This window comes from Lontra canadensis, unplaced genomic scaffold, assembly GCF_010015895.1.
Source record: "Lontra canadensis isolate GAN:19392208 unplaced genomic scaffold, GSC_riverotter_1.0 scaffold7, whole genome shotgun sequence".
NCBI lineage: Eukaryota > Metazoa > Chordata > Mammalia > Carnivora > Mustelidae > Lontra > Lontra canadensis.
In genome coordinates this window covers 22247179-22259768 of record NW_022631001.1, presented here as the reverse complement: position 1 = coordinate 22259768, position 12590 = coordinate 22247179, and the positions used below count along the sequence as shown (strand labels likewise).

Here is a 12590-nt window from a genome sequence, read left to right as displayed (position 1 = left end):
TCCAGGAGCCCCTCATTTTAAGGATTTTTCTTTTTTCTTTTTTGAAGATTTTACTTATTTGAGAGAGAGTTTGAGAGAGAGCATGGGAGGGGAGGGGCAGAGAGAGAGGGAGAAGCAGACTCTCTGCTAAGCAGGGAGCCCAATGTGGGGCTCAATCCCAGGACCCTGGGATCCTGACCTGAGCCGAAGGCAGATACTCAACCAGTTGAGGCACCCATGTGCCCCTCACTTTGTGGATTTTTTTAAAAAAATGAAATAGGACATTCTAATAGAAATCAACGTAAGAATAGGAAATAGTTTATAAAATGGAAAGAAGACAGGTTATTAGTACCCCTGCATTTGAATCCTGATTTTGCCTTGTTCAAGCTGTACGATCTTGTATATATTAGGACAAATTGCTTAATTTTGATTTCACTTTAGCTGTCAGATTTGATTAAAAATACCTTATAAGTTGGTTTTGAGGATTAAGTTAGACAAAGTAATGACCTTTTGCATTCTAAAGTACCATATACAATGTTGGATAATAGTTTTCTTAAGTATTTAGAGTATCAGATTATGCACTTAAATTTAAGCTTCCTTTTCATCCATGAACTGAGAAAGTATTCATTTTTCTGTTTTAAAATGTCTCCTTTTTTGCTACAACTAAACTCTCCCTAATGTGGTGTCTAAGCCTCATAATTGATGCTCATATAATTGTGGAATGAAGGAATGAATATGTTCAACCTCTTGATATCAACATTATGTATTGTTATTAACCTCTTTACTAGATAGGTGGATATGGATGCCTTTGTAACTTATTTCAGGAAGCCTCATCAAGACGTAGAGAGATCGGGGCACCTGGGTGGCTCAGCCGGTTAAGCATCTGCCTTCAGCTCAGGTCATGATCCCAGGGTCCTGGGATCAAGCCCTGTATTGGACTCCCTGCTCAGCGGGAAGCCTACTTCTCCCTCTCCCACTCCCCCTGCTTGTGTTCCCTCTCTTGCTATCTCTCTCTCTGTCAAATAAATAAATAAAATCTTTTTTTAAAAAAAGACCTAGAGATATTAACTTAAGCCCTCAAATAATGGCATAGGCATTAATTGCTGCAGACTTGGGAGACAGCCTAGTTTAATTGATAGAACTATACCTTGGGCTTGAGTCCAGTTCTGCCCCTTCCTGGTTGAGCAAAAGTGGACAAGTCATTTAATCTTTTGAGTCTGGGTTTCTCTAGTCTGCTCCTTAGTGGAGTTACTTTGGGAATTTAATGTTAGTGTATGTGAAAGTATTTATAGACTATAAAACAGTATAAGATACAGAAATTTTTGTTGTATTAAGATTGACAAGAATATTAGCTGAGCCATATGGCTTATTTTTACAATCATGAAAGTGTACAGAAAATAGTATTGCAAAGATCTTTCAAGTTTGGGTATTTGAAAGGACTCATGAGTCTCCATATTTACCTAAGGCTTTTGTTTAAAGGATTTGGTGTAGCAAGAGAAAGAGAGAGTGGAGAAGCATTAAGAATGTGGGGGACATTAAGGGGAAACTGTCTAGAATCCCAATTTGTACACAGGTCCATTTCATCCTTGGATTGACCACCAAGGTCTGTGTGATAAATCCTGGGTTGTGGAGAGCTCAAGGCAGTTCATAGGGGGGTATTTTTATGTTGCTCTGGTCATGTAGTCAAGCCTGGCTGGCTAACCAGTTCTATCAGGTGAAAATGTGTCAGTAAACAAACTGGTTTACAGGTCACCAGGTAGTTTTGGACCTGAAACAGCACATCATAAATCTAATTGACCTTATCTTGTCCAAGAGCCAGATAGCCAGATGTACTCAGAGATGAGGATGGAGTTTTCCCAGTCCAGCTGTAAATCGACCCTATTGTACACAAATATATTCAGAGCACCTGCTATGTACAAGGTATATCGTATGCCTTTGAAATTGGCATTAAGTCATCATCCTTGACAACTAGGAAGACTAGTGAAGAAAAAACAGATCATCAACAAAGTGGTATTGGCAGTTAGGGGAGTAGTAAGCACGACCTCACAGTTTCTAGGTGATTTCCTGCTTGCTTATTTAAGGCTTCACTGAGGAAGTAACAGTTTAGATATTATAGAAGTAAGAAGATAGAATTTGTTAACGGTAAAGGGCCCTACTCTGCACAGACATGTTTAAAATCCTCATTGTGACCTCCCTACCATTGCTGAATGGTTTTATGTGCTTTATCTTTTATTTAATGACTTTTTCAACAATTAGATCTGATGAAATTTTTTATCCCTAAGCAACAGGGAAGATTTGAATTCTGAGATCTCACAAAAAGATTTTAAGGAGGCATACAGCATAGAGAATACAGTTAATAATATTGTAATACACTTATCATGGGAAGCATTCAGTAATGTATAAAATTGTTGAATCACTGTGTTGTACACCTGAAACTAACATGTTGACTATACTTCAATTAAAAATTCAAAATTTTAATAAAAGGGTTTTAAGGAGGAACCACTACTTATTAAAAATATATACAGATTTCTAGGGATGCCTGGGTGGCTCAGTTGGTTAAGCAGCTGCCTTCGGCTCAGGTAATGATCCCAGCGTCCTGGGATCGAGTCCACATCGGGCTCCTTGCTCAGTGGGGAGCCTGCTTCTCCCTCTGACTCTGCCTGCCACTCTGTCTGCCTGTGTTCGTTCTCGCTCTCGCGCGCTCTCTCTCTGACAAATAAATAAATAAAATCTTTAAAAAAAAAAAATATATATATACAGATTTCTAGGGAAAAATTACTTTTTTATGGTCTTTTTTGGAAATGTTAAAAACAATATTAATAGGTCATATTTATTAACACTATGTGTTAGTCACCATGCTAAGAACCTTATTTAATTATAATGAAAAATCTGTTTGAGGAACATTTATGATAATGGTCCTGCATATTTTGAGTTATTTCCTCCTTCCATAGAAAGAAAGTGGGTAACTTTCTTAACATTTTTGACATTTTATTAGTTTTTCAGTGAAGTTATATATTTGCATGCTTTTGGTTGCCTTTTGTGTAACCAGTTGGGAATATATCCTTTCATCATAGAAGACTCTTAAATTAGTCATTCATGCCTTCTCTTCCCTCTCTCCCATCTCACAACCATCTTAGTTCAGTTCCTTATTATCACTTATCATCACATTTGGATTATTGTAGTCATAATTTATTTGTCCCCTTCCAACTGTATCCAGTCTGTAAACTTAAAGTTATTCTTCTCTTTATCATTCCTCTGCATCATTTACTCCTCATTTGCTCTCTCTGGAAGAGTTCAGACTTTGTGTAGTTTGGTAGCAAGATCATAGACATACTGTCCATGTTTGTATTAGTTCCACTGTATCAGAGTTGCTGTATGTAGCTCCCAATACAACTTTCCTCCTAGGCTTAATAAAAGTCATTTGTCATGGTTTCCTAGGCACAACATGTTCTTTCTGGCTTTGTACATTCGTGTGCTTTCTCTACCTCGGATATTGTTCTCTGCACTTGTTTAAACTCCTATTCACCCTTTAAGGCACACTGAAATATTATCTCTTCTGTGAAGTTTTCATCAATTATACCAAGCCAAGGGTTAATGAATTGATACCATTTTCTATGAACTTCCATTATGGTATGTTGTATTTTTTTTATTATGTTAAAATCATGTTCATATGTTGATAAAATTAATGTTCATATGCATTTCCTTTGTGGAAACCACTTTTCTTGTTTTTCTTATTAGAGAGTAATTACTTATTGTGGAAAATTTTGAATCAGTCAGCAAATATTGATTGACTATTTTCAGTATGCCAGGCACAGTGCTAAGTCTGGGAGAAACTGGTGAAATCTTCATGAAGTGTACACTTTAGACTTGGGGAAGTACTTAGTTCAGCTCTTCAAAATGTTGTGAAGGGAAATAGAGAAAATACAAAGAAGCAGAAAAAGAAAATGAAAAGCACCAGTAATCACCCTGTTCAGCATTACATTACAAAATGAAATGTAAAAATCAGACTTGGCCCCGGGAGGCCCATGAGGCATAATTGATCTGCATAAGCAGTGGCTTAGGTTCCGTGCTACCAACTCCTGTGTCACCTCACCCTCAACCCACACCTGTGGCCTTATGGACCATTTCTTAGGAGCAGTTGTTTGCTGTGTCTCCTCCATAATGTCTTTTCTCTTTCTCTCTCTCTCTGTTTTTCTCTCTGCACACACACATATTTTAAAAATAAAAATATATGACTATGCCTTATGTAGTATTTTGTGACTTGATTTTCTCAGCAGATGTAAAGGATACTTCCATTCTTTAAAAAGTGATTTAGAAGATAAACTTTATTTTTATTCTGTTTGAGCTTACTTTAAATTTAAAAAAAATACACTGAACCTACATTTCTGTATCAAAAGTGAAAAGATATTTGTTCACCCCCCTCATGTGAAATAATACATGGTACATACGTTCTTTTACTTTTCACTTACTTTTACCTTTTTTTTTTTTTTTTAAACCTCATACAAGTTAAGATAAGAAGGCCTGAAATATGGCAGTGATAGTGAGGATGAATGTAAGGGAACTCTAATGAGCATTCTCAACCCTTGCTGTTTGCCCTTCTGCCTCTGTGATAGCTCAGGACTCCTTTCCGTCTCTTTCCTCTTTTCCTTTTCTTCTTCTCCAACTAGGAAGTCTTTTTTTTTTTTTTTAAGATTTTATGTATTTATTTGGCAGAGAGAGACACACAGAGAACAGGGGGAGAGGCAGGCAGAGGAAGAAGCAGGCTTCCTACTGAGCAAGGAGCCTCATGCAGGACTCCATCCCAGGACCCTCGGGATCATGACCTGAGCCGAAGGCAGCCACCTAACAAATTGAGCCACCCAGGTGTCCTGGAAGTCTGTTTTTTATGCAAATAAAGCAGTAAGCAAGATACTTGTATAAATGGACATAAAGATGTTCAATGAAATATTGTTAAATAAAAGAAACATAGCAACAGGGGTGCCTGGGTGGCTTGGTTGGTTAGGCAGCTATCTTCAGCTCCGGTCATGATCATGGAGTCCCAGGATCGAGTCCCGCATCAGGCTCCCTCTAAAGCAGGGAGTCTGCTTTTCCCTCTGTCCAGTGGTATAGGAATAGATAAGTAAAATTGGTATTTTCCTATGATAGCATACTGTACAGCAGTTGAAAGGAATGGACTATTATAATTATCTACTGGACTCTCAACTAATTTTTATTGATTAAAACTTTGTGGAGTGAGGGGCGCCTGGGTGGCTCAGTGGGTTAAAGTCTCTGCCTTTGGCTCAGGTCATGATCCCAGGGTCCTGGTATTGAGCCCCGCATGGGGCTCTCTGCTCAGCGGGGAGCCTGCTTCCCCTTCTCTCTCTGCTGGCCTCTCTGCCAACTTGTGATCTCTATCAAATAAATAAATAAAATCTTTAAAAACAAAAACAAAAACAAAAAAACTTTGTGGAGTGATACAGAGTTATGCGATTTAGATAAACATAAAAAGCACAAAGCAGAACTGTATGTTTCTGGACATACATATATGTAAAATAATTTTTAAATGAATTACAATTATGCACCCAAATTAACACTAGCCATTTTCTCTGGAAATGTGTGAAGGGAATTTGACTGGAGAGATGGTTGACTTTGATTATATCAGTAATAGTTCATTTAATTTATTAAAATAAAAGCTTGATGCAGACATGGCAAAATGTAAATTATCAATTTTTAGGTTTCTTTTTTTTTAATTCATTTTATGATCAATTTTTAGGTTTCTTTTTTTAAATTCATTTACATTCAATTAGCCAGTAAGTAGTACATTATTAGTTTCAGATGCAGAGTTCAACAATTCATCGGTTGCATATAATACCCCCATTTTGGAAAGCCATCCTCAAAGTGCCAGCCCTGAGGGCGGCAGTGGAATCACAAGACCCAAGAATCCCATTCGTTCTGTGTGCAGCCGCACTTTTGCCACCACAGGCCCGGACGTTGGGAGAGCCAGACATGGGTCGCTGGGCCTCACCCTGGATGTCTCTGTGCTCCCGTGCAAGTAAGGTAAGTGGCAGGTCAGGTGATGGGCGAGGTCCATTTCAACTGTGAAATTTCCAAAATGCCCAGTTAGCACCCACTCTGGTTCTTAGACCTTGTGTTACCACCTTCCCACCCAACGCCTTTGGTTTTCTTAATGGAAGAGAACAGCTTTCATTGATCACTTTGTATGATGAGCTAAATAATTTTTAAAAATTATCTTGGGATTCCTAATTGTCCCTAAACTCCCCATTATGGAACAATCGTTCCTGAATTTTTTTATTTTTTTTTCTTTTTTTATTAACATATAAAAGTATTATTTATAAAAAGTATTATCTGTTTCAGGGATACAGGTCTGTGGTTCATCAGTCTTATACAGTTCATAGCAGTCAGCATAGCAGATACCCTTCTCAATGTCTATCACCCCGCCACCCCATCCCTCCCACCTCCTCCCCTCCAGCAACCTGCAGTTTGTTTCCTGAGACCAAGAATCTCTTATGGTTTGTTTCCCTCTCTGCTTTCATCTTGTTTCATTTTCCCTTCCCCTATGATACTCTATCTTCATTCTCAAATTCCTCATATCAATGAGATCATATGATAATTGTCCCTCTCTGATTGACCTATTTTGCTTAGCATAATACACTCTACTTTCACCCATGTCCTTGCAAATGGCAAGTTTTCACTTTTTTGATGGCTGCATAATAGTCCATTGTATATACCACTTCTTCTGTATTCATTCATTTGTTGATGGATATCTAGCCTCTTTTCATAGTTTGGCTATTGTGGACATTGCTGCTATAAACATTTGGGTACCCATGCCCCTTCGGATCGCTACATTTGTATCTTTGGAGTAAATCGCTGGTAGTTCCATTGCTGGGTCAGAGGATAGCTCTATTTTCAGCTTTTTGAGGAACCTCTATACTGTTTTCCAGAATGGCTGTACCAGCTTGCATTCTCACCAACAGTGTAGGAGGGCTCCCTTTTCTCCGCATCCTTGCCAACACCTGTTGTTTCTGGACTTGTTAATTTTAGTCATTCTGACTGGTGTGAGGTGGTATCTCATGCTGGTTTTGATTTGTATTTCCCTGATGCCAAGTGATGTGGAGCATTTTTTCATGTGTCTTGGTCATTTGGATATCTTCTTTGCCTACATGTCTCTTCATGTCCTCTGCCCATTTCTTGACTGGATTCTTTGTTCTTTGGGTATTGAGTTTGATTAAGTTCTTTTTTTTTTTTTTAATAAAGATTTTTTATTTATTTATTTGACAGAGATCACAAGTAGGCAGAGAGGCAGGCAGGGGGGTGGGAAAGCAGGCTCCCTGCAGAGCAGAGAGCCCTATGCGGATGTGGGGCTCGATCCCAGGACCCTGGGTTCGTGACCTGAGCCGAAGGCAGAGGCTTTAAACCACTGAGCCACCCAGGCGCCCCTTAAGTTCTTTATAGGTTTTGGATACTAGCCCTTTATCTGATATGTCATTCACAAATATCTTCTCCCATTCTGTCAGTGGTCTTTTGGTTTTGTTGACATTTCCTTTGCTGTGCAAAAGCTTTTGATCTTGATGAAGTCCCAATAGTTCATTTTTGCCCTTGCTTCCCTTGCCTTGGCGATCTTTCTTTCTTTCTTTCTTTCTTTCTTTCTTTCTTTCTTTCTTTCTTTCTTTTCTTTCTTTCTTTTTTTATTTGACAGAGAGAGAGATCACAAGGAGGCAGAGAGGCAGGCAGAGAGAGAGAGGGGGAAGCAGGCTCCCTGCTGAGAAGAGTTTGGCGATGTTTCTAGGAAGAAGTTGCCGTAGCTGAGGTCGAAGAGTTTGCTGCTGCCTGTGTTCTCCTCAAGGATTTTGATGGATTGCTGTTTCACATTGAGGTCTTTCATCCATTTTGAGTCTGTTTTTGTGTATGATCTAAGGAAATGGTCCAGTTTCATTCATCTGCATGTGGCTGTCCAGTTTTCCCATCACCATTTGTTGAAGAGACTTTTATTCCACCGGACATTTTTTCCCTGCTTTTGTCGAAGATTAGTTGACCGTAGAGATGAGGGGGCCATTTCTGGCCTCTCTGTTGTTCCATTGATCTACGCGTCTGTTTTTGTGCCCTTGCCACACTGTCTTGATGATTACAGTATTGTGACAGAACTTGAAGTCCAGAATTGTAATGTCACCAGCTTTGCTTTTCTTTTTCAACATTCCTCTGGGTATTCAGGGTCTTTTCTGGTTCCATATAAATTTTAGGATTATTTTTTCCATTTTTTTTGAAAAAAGTTGATGGGTATTTGGTAGGGATTGCTTTGAATGTGTAGATTGCACTAGGTAGCATAGACATTTTCACAATATTTTTTCTTCCAATCTATGAACATAGAACATTTTTCCATTTCTTTGTGTCTTCTTCAGTTTCTTTAATGTGTACTTTATACTTCTCTGAGTACAGATTCTTTGCCTCTTTGGGTAGACTTATTCCTAGGTATCTTAAGATTTTGGGTGCAGTTGTAAATGGGACTGACTCCTTAATTTCTCTTTCTTCTGTCTTGCTGTTGGTGTGATTTTACATCCTGACACTTTATTGAATTCCTGTATAAGTTCAGGCAGTTTTGGGGTGGAGTCTTTTGGATTTTCATATCATCTGCAAAGAGTGAGAGTTTGACCTCTTCTTTGCTGATTCGGTTGCCTTTAATTTCTTTTTGTTGTGTGATTGCCGAGGCTAGGACTTTTAGTACTATGTTGAATAGCGTGGTGATAGTGGACGTCCCTGCCATGCTTCTGACCTTAGGGGAAAAGCTCTCAATTTTGCCCCATTGAGAATGATATTTGCTGAGGGTTTTTCATAGATGGTTTTGATGATATTGAGGTATGTACCACCTACCCCTACACTGTGCAGAGTTTGATCAAGAAAGGATGCTGTACTTTGTCAGATGCTTTTTCTGCATCTATTCAGAGGTTCATATGGTTCTTGTTCTTTCTCTTATTAGTGTAGTGTATGACATTGATTGATTTGTGGATGTTGAACCAATCTTGCAGCCCAGGAATAAATCCCACTTGGTTGTGGTGAATGATTTTAAGATTTTATTCATACATTTGACAGAGATCGCAAGTAAGCAGAGAGGCTGGCAGAGAGAGAGGAGGAAGCAGGCTCCCTGCTGAACAGGGAGCCCATTGCAGGGCTCAATCCCAGGACCCTGGGATCATGACTTGAGCCGAAGGCAGAGGCTTAACCCACTGAGCCACCCAGGTGCCCCATGAATAATCCTTTTTAATGTACTGTTGGATCCTATTGGCTAGTATTTTGGTGAGAACTTTTACATCCATGTTCTTCAGGGATATTGGTCTGTAATTCTTTTTGATGGGTTTTCGTCAGATTTTGGGATCAAGGTGATGCCTCATAAAATGAGTTTGGAAGTTTTCCTTCCATTTCTATTTTCTGGAACAGTTTCAGGAGAATAGGTATTAACTCTTCTTTAAGTGTTTGGCAGGATTCCCCTGGGAAGCCGTCTGGCCCTGGGCTCTTGTTTGTTGGGAGATTTTTGATGACTGCTTCAGTGTCCTTATTGGTTATGGGTCTGTTGAGGTTTTCTATTTCTTCCTGGCTCAGTTTTCGTAGTTTATACATCTCTAGGAACGCAACCATTTCTTCCAGATGGTCTAATTTGCTGGTGTATAGTTGCTTGTGATATCTTCTAAAAATTGTATTTCTTTGGTGTTGGTTGTGATCTCTCCTCTTTCATTCATGATTTTATTAATTTGGATCCTTTCTCTTTTTTGTTAAGTCTGGCCAAGGGTTTATCAATCTTATTAATTCTCTCAAAGAACAAACTCCTACTTTTGTTGGCTCTGTTCTACTGTTCTTTTGGTTTCTATTTCATTGAGATCTGCTCTGATCTTTATTATTTCTCTTCTCCTGCTGGGTTTAGGCTTTCCTTGCCTTTCTTTCTCCAGCTCCTTTTGGTGTACGGTTAGGGTGTGTACTTGAAACCTTTCTTGTTTTATGAGAAAGGCTCATATTGCTCTGTACTTTCCTCTCAGGACTGTCTTTTGCTGCATCCCAAAGATTTTGAACAGTTGGGTTTTCATTTTCATTTGTTTCCATGAATTTTTTAAAATTCCCCTTTAATTTCCTGGTTGACCCATTCATTCTTTATCAGGATACTCTTTAGCGTCCATGTATTTGAGTCCTTTCCAACTTTTTTCTTCTGGGTGAGTTCTAGTTTCAATGTACTGTGGTCTGAAAATATGCAGGGCATGATCCCAGTCTTTTGGTACCAGTTGAGACCTGATTTGTGACCCAGGATGTGATCTCTTCTGGAGAATGTTCCATGCGCCCTAGAGAAGAATGTGTATTCTGGTGCTTTGGGATGGAATGTTCTGTATATATGTGTGAAGTCCATCTGTCCAGTGTGTCATTTACAGCCTTTATTTCCTTGTTGATATTTTGCTTAGATGATTTGTCCAGTCCAGGGAGGGGAAACTATATCCGAAAATTTTAAAGAAAGAAAAACGTATATACACAAAAATAAGATTGAATACAATGAAGGGATGGAATATGACTGTAAAAATGAAAATTAAAAACATTTTAAAAAAGGAATTGATATGATGTTGGTTATAATAGGAAGGAAGAACAATTCAAAAAAATTTAAAAAGAAAAAAATAAAGAAAAATTTAAAAATTAACTGGAAAGATTAAAGAATCATGGGAAAAAGCCATGAATTCTATGTGCTCCCTTCCCCTAGCGTTGTAATTTTGCACTTCTCATTGACTGGTAAACTTGGCCTTGGCTGGATGCTCTTGCTGATCTTCTGGGGCAGTGGCTTGTTGCAGTGATTCTCAAGTCTCTTTGCCCCAGGTGGAGTTACACACCGTTGCCAGGGCCCAGGCTACGTAATCTGCTCAGGTTTGCTCTCGGTAGCTTTTGTTCCCTGAAAGCTTTCTGTACAGCTTTGGAGGACAAGAATGAAAATGGTGGTCCCCCAATCTCTGGGCCAGGAGGAGCAAGAACTCAGGGCCCCACTCCTCAGTATGCCCTCAGAGAAAAGCAATCAATCACTCCTGTCTCCCTGGTCTCCAGCCACACTCTGTGTTCACCTGGCCTATGATGAGCGTTTCTATCTCTGATACGTGACACCTGTTGGAGTCTCCAAGCTCAGTTGATTCCTGCAGCACGCTCTTGTGCTGCTCCTCCCAGAGGAGGAAGGGGAGTCTCCTTGTTTCTGCCACTTGTTGGGCCCCTGCTCAAAGAGGCCGACTGTGCCACAGATCACAGTTTATGGCAACCCCGGGCTGAGATCCTACTCCTCAGCTCAGTCTGTGCAACCAGCTTCCCCACGGCAACACCTGGGAGCTCTGCCACACTCAGGCAACCCCTTCCAACATCTTTCTGTGACCCCGAGGGTCCTGAGACCATGCTGCACTGGTGAGGGTTCCACCCCCGCTTAGCCACTGGAGCGACGTCCCTTCGCTGAGCAGACTTCTAAAAGTTCGGATTTTGTGCTCCGATGCTCTGTCACTTGCCGGGAGCCAGCTGATGTAGGCTCCCTCCTCGCCACGGTCTGTCTTCCGTATATCACCTTGGATTCGCTTCTCTGCAGGTCCTGCCTTCCAGAAAATGGTTGCATTTGTGTTCAAAGAATTGCTGCTATTCTTTTCTTTGATATCTTGTGGAGTTTGTAGGTATTCAGATAGTTTGATAACTAGCTGAATTCCTGGAACCAGATGAAATTTAGGTTTCCTACTCCTTCAAGATCTGCTCTTACCCCCAGGTACCTTATTCTTTTTTCTGGATTTTACAGTTTCTGTAATTAAAGGTCATTGTGTAGCATCTGGTACAAAATAGATAATGAATTTCAATTTGCTCTGTTTTTGTCAACTATTCCTACAGGTGGAGTGAATCATTGTAGTATCAGTAAGTACTTGGGATGTTACATAGGTAGTTTAATACCCCAGTTATTTTAAAGCTTTTCCAACCCCTTTAAACTTACTGCCCCCCACCCCATGGTGATATGGGGTATTTGAGGTACAAATTCAGGAAATAAACATTCTTTATTGTGCCAGGAGCCAGTTCTTAGGAAAAATACCAATATACCCTGCCTAGCAACTTTTGTATTGTTTCATAGTTATTGTTTCTGCACTTGAAAGCCTTCTGTAGATTACAACTTACTAGTCTGCTACTAGTTAATTATTTGACTACTATGTCAGTTTATTGTGAAACCTTAGTTATTTCCTAATTGTTTTTTTCTTCCAAGTTTTTATTATTGATTGATTGATTTTTAAAGATTTTACTTATTAGAGAGTGAGAAAGAGAGGGAGATAGTGCATGTGCCTGTGCATGAGCAAAGGGAGGGGCAGAGGGAGAAGGAGGCTCCCTGCTGAGCAGGGATCCTGGTTTGGGATTTGATCCTAGGACCCTGAAATCATGACCTGAGCCGAAGGCAGATGCTTAACGGACTCAGCCACCCAGGTGCCCCTTCATTTCTTGTTTTGTTTTGTTTTTTCCTTTTAAAGATTTATTTTGAGAGAGAGAAAAAGAAAGAAAACGAGAGCATGTGGGGAGGGGCTAAGGGTAAGAGAAGCAGACTCCCCACTGACTGCAGAGCCTGATGCAGGGTTCAGTGTCATGAC

General features: G+C 39.8%; 1 protein-coding gene across 3 annotated transcripts in view; it reads left to right on the top strand.

Moving 5' to 3' along the window:
* The window catches only part of ACER3 (alkaline ceramidase 3), a 162325-nt gene that overhangs the window by 17573 nt on the left and 132162 nt on the right, over positions 1-12590 (top strand). The gene's annotated exons all lie outside the window — the stretch shown is intronic.